Source organism: Astyanax mexicanus, chromosome 24 (genome assembly GCF_023375975.1).
Source record: "Astyanax mexicanus isolate ESR-SI-001 chromosome 24, AstMex3_surface, whole genome shotgun sequence".
NCBI lineage: Eukaryota > Metazoa > Chordata > Actinopteri > Characiformes > Acestrorhamphidae > Astyanax > Astyanax mexicanus.
The window spans coordinates 25,023,411-25,039,062 of NC_064431.1; the positions used below are offsets into that span (position 1 = coordinate 25,023,411).

Sequence of the window (15,652 nt, forward strand, 5' to 3'; positions counted from 1 at the left end):
AACCACATAATCTATCCAATTCATCCATGTTAATAATACAGATTGATTTAGCTAGGAAAACAGTTGGCATCGCCAAATAGCCATAGTGGCTAATCCGCCATTTTGAAAATCATAACAAAAGATTTATAGAAAAACAATAAAAAAACATTTTTTTTTTATTCTGACTTTTTTTGTTGGTCAAAATATAATTAAATATCTAAATTCTGTCCATATTTGCATATTATTTTTAATCATTTTAAGCAGGGCTGGTATATTTTATTATTACACAGCAAAGCATTTAAGCTGTTATTGTAATAATAAATGTAAAAAATGTTAACTATTTTAGAGTAGCCTAGAATATCTGGCATGTGTGACCTTCATTTATATTTTTTGTAATTTGCATACGAATAAAGGAGCATCAATTTATAACATTTTTTTAAGATATGTACAGTATTTACAGCATCTTTACTGACTGATTTTTTTTAAGCGAAACAGCAGAGTGGTATAGAATACCATAGTCTGGCAATCTCAGTGTGTGATAATGTACACATCAGGAAGTTGTTCAGTTGAGCTGTACACATTTATATCAAAACGATAACACATCGACTAAAATTTATATATTGTGACATAAGTTTTGTCATATCGTCCAGCACTAAATTGTTAAGCTGGAAATGGCACTATGTTTCTAATTACAGTGTGTTGACTGGTTTTGTTTTGGCACATAAAGTGTTTGAGAAGTTGTCTGGAAGTGGAAAGGACTAATGCATTTTGTTTCATTCAGGTTATAATTTTGAAAACAAATGTTGTGCTCTAGCAAATCAGTACTGCAGACCCTTTTTTATTGAATTAAATTTTATCAAACAAAATGAAACTGACTAGACAATATCTTGGGTTAATATTTTCAGCAATTAAATAAAAGTCAAAGCAAATGTTAAAAAAAAACATCACTGCTTCTCACATTAGCTGTAACTGTCAGAATTTACTATGTAATAGAATATTTAATACGGAATAGGTATACAAAACAGTGACATTCCATCATATGATCTCTGATTTGATTTTGTCTATGATGTGTCGAAACATTCTCAGAAAGTTCACAAATGTAATACATGTAATACGTACGTATTACAGTTTTTGTCTAATTAAAACATACCTGAACAGGTAAGCTCAATATCCATATTATGATTACAGCTGTGTTCACCCCACCCTAATGATCCACAGTGTTTCAGTGTAGACTCTGATCCAGTACACTTCACATGACTCATCCAGATCGGTGCAGATCCTGGAACAGCTGCATCAGTCCTAAACGGCTCTCCACAGCCCAACTCTTTACACATGACAAAACCCGCTATGAAATTTGCACCAGCACCACAAATTGTTCCCCACTGTCCTCTGTGAAAAACCTCTGCTCTCCTCAGCGACTGCCACCATCCGCCAACCTCACACTGTCTGTGTAAGAGAAAATAAGAACAAGAAAAATTTACCGAATTATGAACTAGTAAGAGTAAAAATGGGAAACATTTTTTTGAAAAACACTTACCTGCACACACCAGTCCCACAACGTTATCATGGGAGCAGTTGTGTTTGAGCCCAGCTCCTGACACACAACCTCTGCATCCAGCTGGTTAAAGTCAGCATCACACACTGTGAACCAGCTCTCACCATGAAGAACCTCCACTCTCCCAGAGCAGCGAGAGCCATTAACCAGCAGGACACCTAAAAATTACCATGAAAAAAAGAAAGCTTATTTATCAGTAATGATAAATGATTAAGCATGATGATGCTAAATATTGCACAATGAATGATTCATAAATGCATTGGAAAAAACTAAAGAGAGTATAAGGATTCAAAATAAGTTCAGTAAAGCTATGAATTACATTAAACAAATTAATATGGATCAGCAAAATTATGAAATCAGTAAAAAAAAAAAAAAATCAGTAAATTAATTGTTGGTTGAGAATTCCAGTGTACAGCACAGTTTGGTGATTGCTCAGTTTAAACATACCAATTTACCTTGGCAATCAACAAGGATTTAGGGTGGGTTAAAAAGAAAAATCATATGTGCTGTACACTTTGCCTACATGGCAGATAATGTACAGTCCCTGTTTACAGTGTTTTACCTGAACAGATAACTCCAGCATAGGACACACCTAATCAAAATGTATATTATTGTGACTACAGAAGGAAATAAAAATGACCTAATGTTTAGAACACATAACATTGAAGTGGACACGTCTATTTAGCATTTTTTATATTTTTTCCCTTTACAGTTTCAAAATAAAAATAAAAAAGATACACATAGACTTTTAATTTGTTGGCAATCCTGTGAGCAGTTATTTTCCAGACACTATATGACCTCCACCAGTCTTGTTACCTGCTTAATGGACTGGAGGAACAGAACAGTAGACACATACTTAATTCACCATTCTTGCTTTTAAACTATGTGCTGCCAGTACAAGTATTCTAAGTCTGTTCCACTCCAACCCAGAATATTACATGTGATTCACATGGATACATGTTGCTGTAGCCATTTTGTATAATGTGTTACTGCAGCTCCAAAAATCCACAAATTATCTCCAAAACAACAGTCTCTTGTGTCTGTTAGACTAGAGAAACTCATTACATTTGTCCAAAGTCTATTGTGTTTATAATTAGTGCTATCCACCAGGAAGTTTCTGCTAGCTGTGTTTTTAATGTTTTTAAATTCACACTGCAAGGTATTCTAGACAAACACAGATCCCCTACACTTTATTACACTATTATCCACTAAAAAACAAATGCCAGAACAGTAATGCTGCACAAACATAACACCCTCACCCCAAACAAACAATATAATAAGTCACAAATATTTAATTTCACCAGGTCTTAATGGCAAACAGGTAATGGAGCACAGGGCTGAGCTACTGAGACAGAGGGCTGTCTAAGTAGGAATAGATGAAGTCACAGGCTCATTGTGCTGAATGCAGTTCTTACCTGCACACACCAGTCCCACATCATTATCATGGGAGCAGTTGTGTTTGAGTGAAGATGATTTTGGACAGAAGTGAGTGAGATTTGTTTCCTCTACACTGACACACCTCTGACCACACCTGACCCTCCCCTCTACCAAAAGCAGCTGCTCCCAGAACCTTCACAGGAGAACCACAGCCCAGCTCTCGACACACAACCTCTGCATCCTGCTGGTTAAAGTCAGCATCACACACTGTGGCCCAGCTCTCTCCATGAAGAACCTCCACTCTCCCAGAACAGCGAGAACCTAAAACCAGCCTGGCTCCTAAAATATCACAAGAGCATAAACAATGAGATAACAACAGGATTTAATAAATGAAAGTCAGACAGCACAGACACACAATGTAACTATTCAATACAGTGCACATATTATATGAACATAGTGTAGCTTGCCTGAACAGATGACTCCAGAATTGTGGGTTTCATTGCAGTCATGTTTACCCCATACTGGTGATCTACAGTTCTTCAGTCTAGACTCTGATCCACTACAGTCCACATCATCCATCCAGATTGGTCCTGATCCTGATCCAATAGTGCTTCTTTTGTATTTTTACAGTTAAATATACATTGGGGCAGCACGGTTCGACAAGGTAGCAGAATTCGACAGAACACCGGGTCGGGCTGGATTTTTGGGCCCGATCTAAGCTCTACCGCTCCACACACTGCAGGCTTTTTGCAGCGGGGTAGCCATACACTTTTACAAAAACACAGTTAACTCTGGACTGGAAATATTCCGCTGTTTTAATCTTTCCAGACCTTGTCTCACCCCTAGGCTATTTTAATTAAGTTTTTCCAATAGCAAACTATTTAAAGTTGGCTTATTTAACGTTATATAATATTTACATTCTTCATGCTGATGCTAAGCTAATGGTGGGAATACACATTCATTGAACTCTAGACGAGAAATATGTGCAGTTTTAATCTTGCAAGGTTTTTTTTTTAATGGCTAGGCTTTTTTATTGAATTTTTCCAACAACAAACTATTTAAAATTGGCTTATTTACATAATATTTAACTTACATGTAAGTTATTTAACGTTACTTCTAATGCTAATATAATGCGGGGATACACTTTTAACACCTGACCAGAAATATGTGCAGTATTTTAACAAAACAATTTCAACAACAAGTTGGCTTATTTATATGAAATTTACATATAACGTTACCTTTATTCTTCACACGAACACTGAGCTAATGCTAAGCTAACAGCGCTAAGCTTACACCTGAGGAAAAATATTGTGCTGTTTTAATTTTCTCACACTTCGCCATTAAGCTATTTTATCTAGGTTTTTCCCACAAAAAAAACTATTTCAAATTAGCTTATTCATAAGACAAGTTTTAAAAATCTGCTCATTTTCAAATGCAATTCATATTACATTTAAACTATGGCAATGTTTAGCTATCCTTAGACAACTAACGTTAGCTAACTACCTAGAAAGAGAGGCAAGGCCAGCACGTGCAGGTGGTGTAAGACACTACAAACACATACATGATCATAAAATAAAGGACCTGGTCGAACTTACCTTATATCTTAGTAGCACAACAAGTCCTGAGGTGAGCTGAGCTGAGCCTAAATGAGCTGTGCTTCCGCAGCAACTAAAAACGTGCTGCTTGGCGCGTTGTGGAGTTTGGGTTAGAGGTGGGCGGATCGATCCAAATATCGATAATATCGATACCAACGCTGGTATTGGTATTGAGCAATACTCGTGTAAAAATATCGATATTCAAGCTTTTTTTCTCTGCCGCACGCACTGACTGCTTCGCACGAGATTCACCACAGTCTACTCTCTGGTCTCTTGTTGTTGCACATGCGTCACATGGCTCAGCAAAGCCAGCCAAACCGCCACGCAGGTAGGCTCAGCCTGGCCCCGCCCACTCAGCGCTCTCCTCGAGTCGACACGCCTCTACCTCAGGAGATTTGTGTTGAGTGATATTTTTTTACACTGTTTATTTAAGAAAAACTTGCATTTGAATTGCACTGAAAGGAAGACAATTCCTTATTTTTTATTGTTTTTCCAAATGACAATTCTATTAAAAAAAGAAACAAAGAAACAAAGAACTATAAAAGATGTCTAGTGAGGGGAGAATTTTTATTTTATTTTTTTATATTTTTTTATTTTATATTTAAACTTTGTTTTGTTACTGTTCCATTGTTTTTAAACAAAAAATGTTGATTGTGATACTAAAGTATTTTGTTATCACTTACAATGTTTGGTGAAATTATATCCTAGGTTTTTGGATCATTTGGATCTATAAAGCTTAAATATTAAAAAGTATCGGTATCAGTATCGATATCGGCAATACTGGCCCTGCGTTTACTTGGTATCGGATCGATACCAAAATTCCCGGTATCACCCACCTCTAGTTTGGGTTGTGATTATAGACTGTATAAAAGTATGGACTGGACGGTCCCCATTTACTCTCATTAAGGCGTTTTAAAGCCAAAATATGGCCGAAATTGAAGCTGCCATCTTGCCTGCGCTTGCAGAGGCAGTAGAGGCAAATTGGAGCCAGAACTGGCGTGACAGAGTGTGACTGCTCAAACCCCGCCCACTCCACGTAATTTTCACCAAACAAGTTTAGTTACTTTACTTAGCTAACCTGAATTGGCTAACCTAGTTAACTATCGTTAAGTACCCAAGGCTAAGTTAAAAACCTAACGTAAATACTAAAATTAGGGAGAAGAACAAAGTATGTGTAAGGGACAGTATTAGTATAACAGTAACGGCATTAGAAATGTGTGTTACCACTAGGCACCTGTAGGTGGTTAGATTCGGATAATTACAGTGTTTTTTGGGCAGGAGAAAAAACAAGACAAGCAGTAAAAAGCCAAAGGAGCCTCACCTTTTCTGACCGCAGTTTTAGGATTTAGGAATTAGGAACATGAATATAAGTACCTAGTTTTCTGTTTATAAGCATTTTAATCGTTTTTTGTTCAGTTTTCTTGTGTATTATTTTGTAAAGAAATAAATCTTTGGTTTGGAAACCTAAAGCGCGAGTTGGAAAGTGAGTCAAGAACCGCATGGATCTACAGTATGAATACTAATGAACTGATGGAGAGAAATGATCCACTCACCAAAAAAAAAACTGGAGAGAAAGTTTTCCTGAGGGTACTGTAAAAAAAAACAAAAAAAAAAAAACACTGGGGTTATTAACAAAGGAGTGGGGCTTGCAGAATGTACAGAAATCAACTTTCCAAAAAAATCCTGGATGTGTAATTTTAGATTAAAAATTCCGTCATCTTTCATTCAGTTGAATGGAAATAGGCTTTAGGGTTAAAAGCTGTACTGAAACCAGCCACCAGAGGGCGTAAGAGACGTTGTGGCTTCACTTTTCAACCCCTGCCGTGCTGTCCATACTTATATACAGTCTATGGTTGTGATCAGTGCGGTCTCAGCAAATCAGAGTGGTGTTGACTGGTTAAAATCAACCTAACAATTTTCCGCACAGATTGCATTTTCAAATAGAAAAATACATACAGTGAGTCCAAGAAGTATTTGATCCCTTGCTGATTTTCTTCGTTGGCCCACTAATAAAGACATGATCATTCTATACTTTTAATGGTAGATGTATTCTTACATGGAGAGACAGAATATTAAAAAGAAAATCCAGAAAATAAATCTAAGGAATATATATTAATTGATTTGTATTTCATGGAGTGAAATAAGTATTTGATCCCTTAGTATTCATTAGCAGTTCTGGCTTTTACAGACCAGTTAGACACTCCCAATCAACTTGTTACCTGACCTGAAGCCACCTGTTCTCACTAATCACTTGTGTGAAAAACACCTGTCCACAGAATCAGACAGATCACACAGATTTCAAGTCTCCAACATGGGTAAAACCAAAGAGCTGTCACAGGACCTCAGAGTCAGAATTGTTGACCTTCACAAAGCTGGAATGGGCTACAAAAAGATTAGTAAGGTGTTGGATGTGAAAGTAACAACTATTGGTGCAATTATCAGAAAGTTTAAAGAGTATAACATGACAATCAACAGACCTCGGCCCGGTGCTCCAAAGAAGATTTCGCCTCATGGGGTGGCAATGATGCTGAGAACGGTCAGAAATCGTCCTGCAACCACTCGGCAGGAGTTAGCAAATGACCTGAAGGCAGCTGGGACCACAGTTTGCAAGGAAACAATTGGCAACACTTTGCGCAACAATGGATTCACATCCTGCAGTGCCCGAAAGGTACCCCTGCTGAAGAGAGCACATGTGGAGGCGCGCCTCAAGTATGCCAATGATCATTTGAAAGATGAACCAAGTTATTGGGAGAAGGTTTTGTGGTCAGACGAGACCAAAATTTAACTTTTTGGCCTCAACTCCACCCGCCATGTGTGGAGGAAGAAAAATGCTGCCTATGACCCCAAGAACACTGTGCCCACCGTCAAGCATGGAGGTGGAAGCATAATGTTTTGGGGGTGTTTCTCTGCCAAGGGTACAGGGCTACTTCACCGCATCACTGGGAAGATGGATGGAGCCATGTACCGCACAATCCTGAGGGACAACCTCCTCCCCTCTGCCAGGGATCTGAAAATGGGCCGTGGTTGGGTCTTCCAACGTGATAACGACCCTAAACATACAGCAAAGGCAACAAAGGATTGGCTCAAGAAAAATCACATTAAGGTCATGGAGTGGCCCAGCCAGTCGCCAGACCTCAATCCGATCGAAAATCTATGGAGGGAGCTGAAGGTCAGAGTTGCCAAGCGACAGCCCACCAACCTTCATGATTTAGAGAGGATCTGCAAAGAAGAGTGGGACAAAATTCCCCCTGGTGTGTGTGCTAAACTTGTGGTTAACTACAACAAACGTCTCACCGCTGTGCTTGCAAACAAAGGCTTTGCCACTAAGTATTGAGTGTGTTTGGCAAGAGGGATCAAATACTTATTTTCCTCATTGAAATACAAATTAATTAAAATATATTCTTTAAAATTATATTCTGGATTTTTGTCTTGATATTCTGTCTCTCCATGTTAGAATATATCTACCATTAAAAGTGCAGAAGGATAGTGTCTTTATTAGTGGGCAAACAAAGAAAATCAGCAAGGGATCAAATACTTCTTGGACTCACTGTACATAAATACCTAAATTCGTTAATTAATTAAATAGATACAAAAATATAGTCTACTAAATAATTAATAATAAATAATTATTAATAAATGACGCTTAATCAAATTGTCTATATTCATACTGATTAACAATATTTATAACAATGATGTTGATATATTATAAATAAAAAATGATATGTATTCTTTAATAATGTCAATTTCCTGCACCTGTCACCATAACGTCCAAAAAGGGAGCCTGCTGACAGTACGCCGGCAGTTTTAAAAACTGTCAAGGAGCTAACCTAGGATGGACTCTTTCATATGGAAGTGGACCTGTTTTGGCATTATGGAAAAATCATGAGAAATTTAATTTTAAGCATGAATAATAAAAATAAATAAATAATATAAAATAAACAATACAGTGAATTTTTCCCAAACTTGCAGGAGTCATAGCTTAGGACAGACTCTTTCAAATTGTAGAGATCATGAGATCATGAGAAATTTAATTTTAAACATGAATAAAATAATAATAATAATAATAATAATAATAATAATATAAACAATACAGTGAAATTTGCCCAAACTTGCAGAGGTGATAGTGTAAGAAAGACTCTGGCATTGAATCTTAGCCCCGCCCCCTTCACGTGCAGTTTGGTCTAGTTCTACTGCTGTTTAGTTTTACTCTGTTGCTTCAGGCAAGTTACCACTTCAGGTTGACTAGATCACAGCCTCAAGAGAATAGCATGTGAGGAGTTGTGTGCGTGTATTCCAACCAAACCACACACCACTGAGACTCTTGCACATTTAATTGAAGTGTGAAGTTTAATAAAGAAACGAAAAGGAGACAACTGCTTCATGGTGTTCTGACCGACACCCCCCATACAACACACATCCCATCATTAGAACCTGCACATACAGTCCTTTAGTGGTCCTCACCAACATTGAGGTCCTTCGAGCCGGATTCTGTGTTGATTTGGGATCAAGATGCAACAAAGCAGTGAAGCAGTTCGTCCTAAGCGGCAGACCCGTCTCCCTGCCTACCTCAGAGATTATGAGCTTGATGCAGCCAGCTATAGGCAACATCTCAGTGGACCGACAGCGATGCAGATGCACTCACCAGGGAGGGAGTGGACATCCAACATAGAGGGAGCAGTCGAGATGACACCCACCACACGCCCTTACACCTCATATCCCAGGCGCCAAGTCCAGTGGGATTCATCCCTCTGCGAACAAGAGGACGAACATCCCCACTTGCATGCCATAGGACATGAGAGGCGGCGTGAACGGCCTGGGATGCCCCGTCCATCCAGCGCTGAGTATGATGTGAGCAGTGACTCAGTCAATGCATGCAGAGCTGAACTACAGGAGATTTGCATTGAGAACATGAAACTTCAGCTATCTCATCAGCATATACTAGACAGTATGGCTGAACTTAAAGATGTTTTTAGAGAAGTGAAGTCGCTTACAGAGAGAGTGACAACCCTCAGTAATGCTCAAGCAGAGCATCGACAGGAAGAGTGGCCAGATCTACCCCCTCCTCCACCTCCAGCACCACGTGCCACAGACAGAGAAGGAGAGGACTACAGTGACTGGCCACCCCCTCCCACACCATGGCCACCACAGTCAGAAGGCTACGATGAAGGTCAAATGGTCTCAGCAATAGACAGAATGATGAATGAGCTACAGCTACTGAAGCAGAGTGCTGCCTCAAGATAAACGCCAATGGCTAGCTCCCCTTCCACCCAGCAAACAGGCTATTTCTCTGGGCCCAAGCACCCTGGCAAGCCCGCAGCTGCTCCGCCACCGCCAACCATGGGAACGCCTACGCCACATGTGTCAAACACAAGGCCCGCGGGCCAAATGTGGCCCGCCACGTCTTTTTATGTGGCCCGCGAGAGCTTGTAAAATCTTAGTGTCTATAATAAATAGGTCAGAAGCGTTCTTTGACCAAAAAATACATTTCCCACAATGCTTGTCGATTGTATTACCCGCAAAGTTACGGCTTACTGCCACTACACGGCAGTGTAGTCATTGATGTGGAAACCCTGCCGGAGGGAAGGTGTAACTTCGCGGGTGGAATTGGAATGTTTATCCCATAATATCCAGAAAAAGAAAAGTTGATGCAGACGGACGGCTGTGCTTCAAGGCGAAAGACCGGTATGCATTTTGTGTTACTGACCAAAATAAACGCTTTTTAGAAGAGATATAAATTATGTGTAAATATTTATAAGACAATAGCTGATAAAATCTGTTTTAATGAGGTTAATAAACATCACTGTGACATCGCTAGTCGCAGTTTCACCTCAGCAAAGGACGAGGAGTTGAATCACTTATCTAACCAGCCTTTACTGATTTCTGCCCCCAATAACCCTTTCAATAACCTCCAATAGCCTTTAATAGTCTCCAGTAGCCTTCAACAGTCTAACCTTGCAGCCGTGGTGTGTTCTAAACTCCGTAGTTATAAACATCCTGAGGTTAGCAGCGCGCTAACTGACCTGTTTATAATGTAATCCAAGCAGTGACTCCGGGATGGCTGCTCTAAACTGCTGCTGTTAGCTGCTTGGGCTGAAATATGAACTGTAGAGAGCTGTATTATCCGGTTAGTGGGGTTATTTTATTTCATACACAGAAGAACTTAAAATTTTAAAAACGCTCCAGACTGGCTCAGCTGAGTCCTGTAGCCCGTGGCCGGGCTGTAGCTCTGACTCAGTAAAGACTGCGGGCTTGTGCTGCTGCAGCTCCCACTAGTGGTTGGATGAGGAAATGCTAAATCTGTCACAGCTCACAATTTTTGATTTTATATTTATTAAGCCTCTTTTCAGTATCAAACGTTTTGATCAAAGTTAATATAACTTGTATTTTATGTCATTTCTATTCACTTGTATAGTTTGGTTCTTGATTGATGGAGTTTTTGGATTTCATAACAGGATTTATGTTAATAGAGCAACAAGCAAACATTTTTTCCATGCAACTGTAATATTTGATTGAATAAATAATATATTGAGAGTTATTTAACATTAAGGAGTAATTACATTCATTTACATATATTACATTTGGTTACATTTTCTTATATTTATAAGTTACATCTGGCCCTCGGAGGACAGCCAATATGCCAATGTGGCCCTCGGCCAAAATGAGTTTGACACCCCTGGCCTACGCCTTCCCCAGTCTTCAGTCCCTCAAACTTCAGAGCCCAATACGGACCTGGCCAACACTCCAGTTCATCGCCTAGCCCACGAGCAGGCCAATCATCTCCACATCTGGGTGCCCAGCAGTCTTTTGTATCATCTGCGTTTGGGGAGAAGGTGTATAGGGGACCCAAGCCGAAAATTCCAATTTTCAAGAGTAGAGATCTGGTGGAGTACGCAAGACTTAAGATAAGTCTAGAGAATTTGCTACCTGAAGACAGCACAGAGCTCTTTAAATATCAGGTCCTTATCGACCACTTGAAACTTGAAGAGGCCTGTCTGATAGCTGATTCTTACCTAAATTCGCCTACTCCATACTCAGACACCATGGCAGCGTTGGATGAGAAGTTCGGCCAGCCGGAGCTGATGACTAATGTTCAGAAGTTGTGGCAGATGGATGTGCTGCCATTCCGTAGCGACAAAGTCGTCACTCGGTCTAAGGAAGACCAGGAGGCCGTGGCTCTGTTGGAAGCAAGGACAACCAGAGTGGAAATCGAGGGCATCCTACGCTATGCCACCCCCCTGCTTCGGAAGCGCCAAATGCCCCTCTTTCAGGCCACCAAGGAGGCGGTTATGCCCAGTCTGAGGAACACAGAGAAGAGGCTGGCCAGAGATCCACAGCTGGCGGAGGCATACTGCGAGGAGATCAGTAAGCTGGTCAAAGCAGGATCAGTGAAGAAACTAGGCCCTGACCTCTCGACGGAGGGTGAATCCTGGTTCATTCCCCACCATCTGGTACAACACAACGAGAAGAATTGCATAGTGTTTAATTGCTCGTACCAGTTCCGTGGACTAAACCTGAATGAAGCACTACTGCCTGGACCTACACTGGGTGCCTCACTTCTTGGCGTCCTGCTGCGCTTCAGACAGAGCGCAGTAGCAATCAGCGGTGATGTACGCAGCATGTTTCACCAAGTTAGGCTCTTGCCGGAGGACAGACCACTTCTCAGGTTCGTATGGAGAGACATGAAGCGAGAAGATCCCCCAGACGTGTACGAGTGGCAAGTCTTGCCATTCGGCACGACCTGCTCTCCATGCTGTGCGACATACGCACTTCAGCGACACGTCAGGGAACACAGCGCTCCAGACTAGGCAGCATTTTCAGGCAGCATAGGCGCGCTCCCGAGAAAAGGACTGTCCCATTCGGAAGGTAGCATGTGCTGCCTACCTGGGCAGCTGCCTTATTTTACCCCGATTCTGAAGGCAGCGCGAGATGTATCCTTCACGGCGCAGGCAATCCCATGGTGCATTTCACCAGCTCAGAGTTCCAGCGCTCAGATTTAAAAACATGGCGGCGGACAGAGCCGGCACTGCCACGGAGTTTCTGTACAAATGTAAGTAATTCCCTCCTGTATTTCCACTCACCGCTGCGTGGGTTTATCAAACTAGCATATTTTAGACTGTTTTAAGTTGTTTTCCATCGTTGTTTTCGCCTGTACTTCATTTAATGTAAGACCTGACCGGCGGAAGCTACCGTTAGCTTATCGCGCTAATTTACCGGTTAAGCTAACACGCATCTAGCCGACTTACAGAGTACCAAACGCGGCTGCAGCGCTGAGGAAACCCCCGCTAGGAAACAAAGATACCCTGGCCGTCCAGTATAAAAAGTTTTAACTGTTTTAAGTCACTGTTACGTATAACTAAGTGATTTACTGTGTAAATAGTGTAAAACTGTAGAATAACCTGTAATTCAGTGATTTAATGCGTAAACAGTTTAATTGTTAGAGGGAATAACTAGATTTACCTGTAACTGAGTGATTAACTGTGTAAATAGTGGAATTATGAGCGTGTTCTCCATAAACCGCTGTTACTAATTCAGATTTATTTTTTTCACAGGGATGAACGTGGGCCGGGGAAGGTGAACTCTGGTCAGACCGGCTGGAGGCAGCGTTAGCTCCCTTTATGAATATATTTTTTTTTTCTTTGAATGTAATAAAGTTTTCTCTCTTAACATTATTATTTTTGCTTGCTGTGTTTTTATTGTCACTATGCTTATTGTAGTATCACATCTCAACTAGTGGGTATGGGTAAATAAATAAATAGAAAGTTTCTGAATCATGTGTTTTATGCAACTAAAAGGTAAAGATAAATTAGCTGACTGTGTATGAATGTACTATTGTGTGAAACGTAGCTTAGTTTGATAATTTAGCTCTGATGGCTCATACAAAATATTTATTATATTATGGTTTCATTACTCATGCATTTCTATGAAGCATCTAATCAAAAATAAATTAAATACATAAATAAAACTGACCATACTCTGAGAATTAAGTGAGGAAAAGTGTATAATTAAAGTAAATCATGAATATTTAAATATCTGTAATATTTGGATGAGTAAAAGAGAAATAGCTGCCGCTGCATTGAGATTTATCCCGAGGTAAGTGATCATTAACTTTAGTTATTTATAAACAGCTCACGGGCACAGCGCGCTAGACGTGATGACGTATGCTGACTCCAGAGCGTGTCCCGAACGCGCTGCCTTATAAGATCCCTTATGGGTGAAAATGCTGCCGAACGAGGGAGCTGCCTTTGAAGGCAATGACTACCTAGGCAGCTCCCTTCAGATTGGACCGCAGCTACAAGACATTTTTTTACATTAATAGCTGAAATATGTCCCACTAAACAAAGAGACGTTGAAACGACATCTTTTCTAGGTTAATTTTTGCACGTCCAATTTTGGTCTTCTGAAGGTGCAGACTGTGGCGGCAGATAACGTCTTTTTTTACGACGTCTTCCGCACGTTCAATATTGACGGCCCAGACCTTCAGATAAGGGCTAATTCTAGTCCAAATTAGGTCTTTGCAGACGTCTTTTCTATGTAAAAGGTTCAGGTTCAAATCTGCTGCTACCCACTAAACATTAGACGTCTAATGTTTGGATGTCTAACTATGACCCTAATTGGACGTCAATACGTCAATACGACGTACATTATTATTAAAGAAAAAGTATTACTATTTTTATATTAGTTTATCAATCTTGTTGTTATCAATATCATTGATCAATATGAATATATATTATTAATTATCAAGCATTGTTTATTACATTTTTGTATCTATTTAATTAATTAACGAATTTAGATTTTTTTTTTTTTTTTTTTTTGGAAATGCAATTTGTGTGGAACATTTTTAGGTTGATTTCAACCAGACAGCGCCACTCTGATTTGCTGAGACCGCAGGTCATCATAACCCAAACTCCACTCTGATTGTCAGGTCTCAGCGTTGTAGAGCTGTAAGAGCAAATTACCTTTACTCTGTGTTACTAGTGATCACAGTATGTTGGCTTGGAGCTACAGAGTTCACTCTTTACGGAGTTTACTCTTATAATGTCAGTATTGGCAGTATTAAAGACGTCTGCAACGACCTACTTTGGACTAGAATTAGCCCTTATCTGAAGGTCTGCACTTTCAGGAGATCAAAATTGGACGTGCGAAAATTACCCAGAAAAGATGTCGTTTCAACGTCTCTTTGTTTAGTGGGATAAGTCAAACAATGCTACAGGAAGGTTTACTGGAACACAAAACAGCTTCACCACCTTCTGGTACTAGTTACGCTTGTTAGTTACACACCATGTTTTACAATAAATTGCATTTTAATCCCCCTCATTTTTTCTAAAACACTTCAATCTTCAACCACTAAAAGCAATGTATAAATTACATTAATTACCCCTATGTACCACTGTGTTGATTTTAGCAAATCAGAGTGGCGCTGTCTGGTTGAAATCAACCTAAAAATGTTCCACACAAATTGCATTTCCAAAAAAAAACATAAATAATACCTAATTTTGTTAAATAATTAAATAGATACAAAAACTGAAACTAACTGAAACTGAAACTTTGATTATTCTGCACACTATCAGAAAGCCTGTGATTGTTTTAATGAGTTTATATTTTATATTATTTTTTTTATTCATTGTAATTATTTGTATTTTTATTATTAATATTAGTTTATTGGTATAAATTTGCTAATTTCTTATCATTATTACCATTATACTTTAATTTCACTGCTATTATTATTTTATTCCTAAGATATAAATTCTTTACTTTTTATGTCAATTTTTATGATCTTTTTAAAATGTCCTATTTTTCCTTTTTTATGTATATATTTTATTCGTCTATGTCAGTTTTTATTTCAATTTTTTTTAAATATTTTTAATTCCTTTTAAATTGTAAATGAGGTTCCCCCTTCAGTGTAAATAATCGATTGCTTGATTAATATTCAGTGTTGCAAACCCAGTTTTTACATAAACAATAAACAGAATAAAGAATAAAATAAATGTACTCTTATATAAGCTGCTGGTGTATCTTCACAGCGTGACGGCACAGTTTCCTATGCGCTCTTAAAATAGGAACGAACAGAAGTCAGAGCGCAGCTGTAATCTTAGCTAGCTAGCGGTTTGAACTTGCTGTTTGACATTGATACTGTACAGAAAGTCAG

The 15,652-nt window shown here is 39.3% G+C and overlaps 2 long non-coding RNA genes across 2 annotated transcripts; one reads left to right on the plus strand and one right to left on the minus strand.

Moving 5' to 3' along the window:
• Window positions 1-228: 228 nt before the first annotated feature.
• LOC125787486 (uncharacterized) lies at window positions 229-2,261 on the minus strand. Its single transcript, XR_007429353.1, has 2 exons — window positions 1,517-2,261; window positions 229-1,425 (listed from the first exon to the last, which is right to left on the minus strand). It is a non-coding gene; the product is annotated as an uncharacterized LOC125787486 (long non-coding RNA).
• A 10,260-nt stretch (window positions 2,262-12,521) lies between these two features.
• LOC125787568 (uncharacterized) lies at window positions 12,522-13,175 on the plus strand. Its single transcript, XR_007429434.1, has 2 exons — window positions 12,522-12,553; window positions 13,056-13,175. It is a non-coding gene; the product is annotated as an uncharacterized LOC125787568 (long non-coding RNA).
• The last annotated feature ends 2,477 nt before the right edge of the window (window positions 13,176-15,652 follow it).